Source organism: Bos indicus, chromosome 23, assembly GCF_029378745.1.
Source record: "Bos indicus isolate NIAB-ARS_2022 breed Sahiwal x Tharparkar chromosome 23, NIAB-ARS_B.indTharparkar_mat_pri_1.0, whole genome shotgun sequence".
NCBI lineage: Eukaryota > Metazoa > Chordata > Mammalia > Artiodactyla > Bovidae > Bos > Bos indicus.
Genome location: NC_091782.1, coordinates 21,858,378 through 21,864,783, shown reverse-complemented (window position 1 = coordinate 21,864,783; position 6,406 = coordinate 21,858,378). Strand labels below are relative to the sequence as shown.

The window sequence follows — 6,406 nt, the reverse complement described above, 5'->3', positions numbered from 1 at the left end:
GACAATACTGCTTTGTTGGAACTCCAAGGCTTACCTGATGCAGGGACAACAGAGAAGTCACTTAGATTTGGGCTGGGAAAGGATAAGGAACAGGACAGAGAGTTAGTGCCTGGAGAAGTATGATTCAGTAAGTAGAAGGAATGTCCCCATCTGTCAATAAGATGTAAGATGACAGACTAGACTTTTAGCAATCCTTTCCTCCCTGCTTGGGACTTACCGGAGCACTGAAATCTTGGTTCACATTTGAAATCTCAACCTGAAGAGATTCAAGAAAAACTCTTTAGTAGTTCTAGTGAATAAACAAAAAGCAGACACAATGCTACATTATCAACGAATTGATTGTTGCTATCTTTCTCCCCAGGTGTAGAACGTTTCTAGGCTCCAAGTGAGCCCTCTTCATTGAAGAAGCTCTGAACTTCAAAGGCAGTCCATCATGGTCTTTGATATCTGTTGAACTGAATTTGGGAAACTGCAAGGAATCTCATTTTCAATTTAAGATGAGGGAAGGTTCTGGATTTTAAACAAAAGGGTTGAAACTTATCTGGAATCAGTAGTCTGTCTGGTTAATCAGAAGACCTTTTGGATAAACACCAGTTACTTCTCTGACTTATCTCTGAAGTACGAAGTGCCTTCTGAGTATCTTGATTACTTGAATTCTAGAAAAGAGAACGCGGAAGTGACGACACTCTTTATAGCTTTCCAGAACTACGGATTTGCCATTTATTTTGTGTATCAGATTGCAGCCATGAAATTAAAAGATGCTTGCTCCTTGGAAGGAAAGTTAAGACCAACCTAGACAGAAAATCAAAAAGCAGAGCCATCACTTTGTTAACAAAGGTCCATCTAGTCAAGGCTATGTTTTTCCAGTGGTCACGTATGGATGTGAGAGTTGGACTATAAAGAAAGCTGAGCGCCCAAGAATTGATGCTTTTGAACTGTGGTGTTGGAGAAAACTCTTGAGAGTCCCTTGGACTACAAGGAGATCCAACCAGTTCATTCTAAAGGATATCAGTCCTGAGTGTTCTTTGGAAGGACTGATGTTGAAGCTGAAATTCCAGTACTTTGGCCACCTGATGCAAAGGGCTGACTTATTTGAAAAGACCCTGATGCTGGGAAAGATTGAGGGCAGGAGGAGAAGGGACGACAGAGGATGAGATGGTTGGATGGCATCACCAAATCAATGGACATGGGTTTGGGTGGACTCCGGGAGTTGGTGATGGACAGAGAGGCCTGGCGTGCTGCGATTCATGGGGTCGCAAATAGTCGGACACGACTGAGCGACTTAACTGAACTGAACTGAACACCACAAAGGCAAGTCTATGCTCATCAGTGATAATTATGAACTAGATGCAAATTGAGATCTAGTTGTTGGACATCTATATGCCATTTCAAACATTTCATCACATGTAATCATATTAATCCTCATGAGAAGTTAATTATTAATTCTGTCATTATTATTATTAACATATTGTTAATCTTGTTCTAGAATGAAGAAATTCAAGAGATTCAAGGTCACTTAGCTAACACCTTCCTCAAATGATAACCACAAGAAAATCATTTTTCTTTTTCTTTTTTTTTTAAATTTTATTTTATTTTTAAACTTTACATACTTGTATTAGTTTTGCCAAATATCAAAATGAATCCGCCACAGGTATACATGTGTTCCCCATCCTGAACCCTCCTCCCTCCTCCCTCCCCATACCATCCCTCTGGGTCGTCCCAGTGCACTAGCCCCAAGCATCCAGAATCGTGCATCGAACCTGGACTGGCATCTCGTTTCATACATGATATTTTACATGTTTCAATGCCATTCTCCCAAATCTTCCCACCCTCTCCCTCTCCCATAGAGTCCATAAGACTGTTCTATACATCAGTGTCTCTTTTGCTGTCTCGTACACAGGGTTATTGTTACCATCTTTCTAAATTCCATATATATGCGTTAGTATACTGTATTGGTGTTTTTCCTTCTGGCTTACTTCACTCTGTATAATAGGCTCCAGTTTCATCCACCTCATTAGAACTGATTCAAATGAATTCTTTTTAATGGCTGAGTAATACTCCATTGTGTATATGTACCATAGCTTTCTTATCCATTCATCTGCTGATGGACATCTAGATTGCTTCCATGTCCTGGCTATTATAAACAGTGCTGCGATGAACATTGGGGTACAGGTGTCTCTTTCCCTTCTGGTTTCCTCAGTGTGTATGCCCAGCAGTGGGATTGCTGGATCATAAGGCAGTTCTATTTCCAGTTTTTTAAGGAATCTCCACACTGTTCTCCATAGTGGCTGTACTAGTTTGCATTCCCACCAACAGTGTAAGAGGGTTCCCTTTTCTCCACACCCTCTCCAGCATTTATTATTTGTAGACTTTTGGATCGCAGCCATTCTGACTGGTGTGAAATGGTACCTCATAGTGGTTTTGATTTGCATTTCTCTGATAATGAGTGATGTTGAGCATCTTTTCATGTGTTTGTTAGCCCTCTGTATGTCTTCTTTGGAGAAATGTCTGTTTAGTTCTTTGGCCCATTTTTTGATTGGGTCATTTAAGAAAATCATTTTTAAAAAGATATTGTTTGTATAAGCCTGCAGAGCTAGTAACCGACAGACATAGTTTCAAGTTAAACTCTTAATCCTGAAGAATGCATTCTTTGTTCTGTGCCACAGTCCCTTGTTTATTCTACACATTTCTGACCACACAATTTTTAGATAATTACAACTTCTCTGCCTCATTTGTAAATTGAGGATATTGATGAAAGATTGTCAATGAAAAAATGACACTATATATCTTCATATAGTGAAACTCAGGTATCCATGAACAAATGAAGGGAAATTCACAAATAAATCTGTAAAGTATAAAGTTATAAATCAAGTGTCATGAGATTAACTATAAATGACTTTAGGGTTTAGGCTATGTCTCATTTTTGTTTCATCCCCAGGCCCCAGTTGAAAGAGAGATTTAACAAATGTTTGTGGAACAACGTGGGTGAATAATGATAATTTCCTTGGGCCTTGGATAAATGTTTATACACTTGAAGGAAATAATGGAATTCTAGAACTGGAAGAGATCTTGGAACTGTCTATACCCATGGTTCTTCAAACATTAACGTATGGCATCAGAATCCTCTGGAGAGTTTGTTAAAGCACAGATCGCTGTGTTCCAGACCCGCAGAGTTCTTGGTACACAAAGTCTGGGATGGGCTTGAGCCTTGTCATTTCTTTTTTAAAAAGATGTATTTATGTATTATTTGTGTTTTGACTGTGCTGGATCTTCCTGGCTGTGCTCGGGCTTCCTCTGGTTGTGGTGAGAGGGGGCTACTCTCCACTTGCGGTGCGAGGGCTTCTCACTGTGGAGGCTTCTCTTGTTGCAGAGCATGGGCTGTAGGCACATGGGCTTCAGGCTTTGTGGCACATGGGCTTAGTCGCTCCTCGGTATGGGGGATCTTCCTGGATGAGGGATCCACCCATGGGCCCTGCATCGGCAGGTGGATTCTTAGCCAGAAGACCACCAGGGAAGCCTTGAGCATTGGCATTTCTAACAAGTTCCCACGTGAGGCTGATGTTGCTGGTCCAGGGACCACACTTTGAGAATCACTAACCTGCCACAACAATAACTAATATTTATTAAGGGCTAATTATGTGACAGGCACTGTGCTAAAGGTATAATTCATATTAGGTCATTTAATCATTACGATACATCTACGGATGGTGACATTATTAGCGTCCTTATTTTAGTTATAAGAACACTGAGACCCGGAGAAGCTAAGTATTTTACCCAGACTCATCTACCTAATAAGTGATGGAACCACGGTGATGCATTCAGGCTGAGTAATGCTACATCTGGCTCTCTCGGGTGATATTATAACTTCACAGAGTGAGGTGCCTTGTACATCAGCCTAGATGAAGAAATGGAGGCCCACCGGAAGTGACTCCCCCAAGGTCACATGATGAATTGGAAGAGGAGTATGAATGAGAACACTCTTCCTAATTCAGCATCTGCCATCTCCTGCCATAGAGCACGAGGGGCAGGCAAGTGTTCTACCCCTTCTTTCAGTGAATTCCCAAGGCCATCACCTTCTAATCAGTTTGAATAGTATAGATGTCCTTATGGTGCTCTGATATATTAGTCATTTTCCTTATTTACCCACTGTTTCATAACTTAAGGAGGTGGTGGTGTCTGTAGAGGAGAGAGTAGGGGTTGATGGATGAGTCATGAGGCTGGAGGCTAAAGACCCAGAAAGGAAAGGGGTTAATCAGACTGATGAATGGCTCAAGAGTGGATGGAAGAAATGTCTCCACGTGTCTTGGCAAGTCCTCTGTAATATTTCTTCCCACACTTAGAAAACCCAGCTCTCAGGGACTTTAGGTCACTGTACCTCAACCACCCGAGTCTCCCAGGGATGCTGGAAAGGAAAATTAAGAATGTTTTGTTTGGGAAAGATTGGGCCTAGGAGGGCTCTTAAAATTCTCAATTCAGTCCCCAGAGGCTCTGTCCTTAGATATGCTGTACTCTCTGGTTTCTGTGCCCATAAGTTTGTTTGTTTTCAAGTAAAAGGCAAGTCAAATTTATTAGATTTGTCCACGGTCACCAATGGTGATCTTCTTGCTGGTCTTGCCATTCCTGAACCCAAAGTGCTCCATGGCTTCCACAATATTCATGCCTCCCTTCACCCTATCAAAGACAATGAGCTTGCCATCCAACCATTCAGTCTTGGCGGTGCAGATGAAAAACAGGGAACCGTTTGTGTTGGGGCCAGCCTTTGCCATGGACAAGATGCCAGCGCCTACATGCTTCAGAGTGAAATTCTCATCAAATTTCTCACCATAGATGGACTTGCCACTGGTGCCATTACGGCATGCGAAGTCACCACCCTGGCACATAAGTCCTGGAATTATTCTATGAAAGCAGGGACCTTTATTCCAAATCTTTTCTTCCCAGGGCTCAATGAACAGGGTGGGGTTGACCATGGCTGAAGGCTCCAGGGTGGCTCTGTCTACAAGGCTGTACCCATAAGTTTTGCTAAACAGGTGTCTTTGAGCTGCACAGTGCTCAGGGTAAAAACATTTGAAGTGAGTTTAACATCAGAATTAAAGAAAAAATTTGCCCATTATTCAAAGATTATGCTGTACCTGACACCAAGCAAATACCATCAAACAGCAATGGCTCGGTCGCGCGGGTGGTCAAAGCTGTCCTTTCTCTGGCCAGGAAAGGTTAATATCCCTGTCTGCAGAATCTGATTTCTTTAAGGACCCTCTGTCCCTCATCCCTCCCTCCCTTTTCCTTTCACCTACCCGCCCCCCATCCCCAGGCACTTTATGCACAAAACTCCTCAACATTGAGATCATGGGTATGATTCGAGAGCTTCAGAGGCATGAGTAGCCTGTGAATGTCTGTGTGGTCAGTGAGTTTGTTCTTTAGGATGAGAAACCTGGTAAGCACGCAGACCCCAAATATCAGGTGCTCTCAAATGAGTCATTGGTAATGAGTAGACAAAACACAAGGCACAATTGTCCACATTTCCTGCCCCGGGCCCCTTCCACCCCCTCTCCAAAATCTACCCTGCCCTTCCTGGCCTTCCCCACCCACTGCAGGTAGAACAATTGGCTGAAAAGATGCATTTTTTTGGTAGCCAAGATAAGGTTAGAATGACTGTTACCATGACCCAGCTTCAGTTCAGTTCAGTTGCTCAGTAGTGTCCGACTCTTTGCAAGCCCATGGACTGCAGCACGCCAGGCTTTTCTGTCCATCACCAACTCCCGGAGCTTATTCAAACTCATGTCCATTGAGTCGGTGATGCCATCCAATGATCTCATCCTCTGTCTTCCCCTTCTCCTCCCACCTTCAATCTTGCCCAGCATCAGTGTCTTTTCTACTGAGTCAGTTCTTCGAATCAGGCGGCCAAAGTATTGCAATTTCAGCTTCAACATCAGTCCTTCCAGTGAATATTCAGGACTGATTTCCTTTAGGATGGACTGGTTGGATCTCCTTGCAGTCCAAGGGACTCTCAAGAGTCTTCTCCAACACCATAGTTCAAAAGCATCAATTCTTTGGCGCTCAGCTTTCTTCACAGTCCAACTCTCACATCCATACATGACTACTGGAAAAACCATAGCTCTGACTAGATGGACCTTTGTTGGCAAAGTAATGTGTCTGTTTTTTAATATGCTATCTAGGTTGGTCATAACTTTTCTTCCAAGGAGCAAGCGTCTTTTAATTTCATGGCTGCAGTCACCATATGCAGTGATTTTGGAGCCCAAGGAAATAAAGTCTCTCACGTTTCCATTGTTTTCTCATCTATTTGCCATGAAGTGATGGGACTGGATGCCATGATCTTAGTTTTCTGAATGTTGAGTTTTAAGCCAACTTTTTCACTCTCCACTTTCACTTTCATCAAGAGGCTTTTTAG

At 42.6% G+C, this 6,406-nt stretch overlaps 1 pseudogene; it reads right to left on the bottom strand.

Moving 5' to 3' along the window:
* Nucleotides 1-4,561: 4,561 nt before the first annotated feature.
* Nucleotides 4,562-4,880, bottom strand: LOC109576844 (peptidyl-prolyl cis-trans isomerase A pseudogene; annotated as a pseudogene).
* Between the last annotated feature and the right edge of the window lie 1,526 nt (nucleotides 4,881-6,406).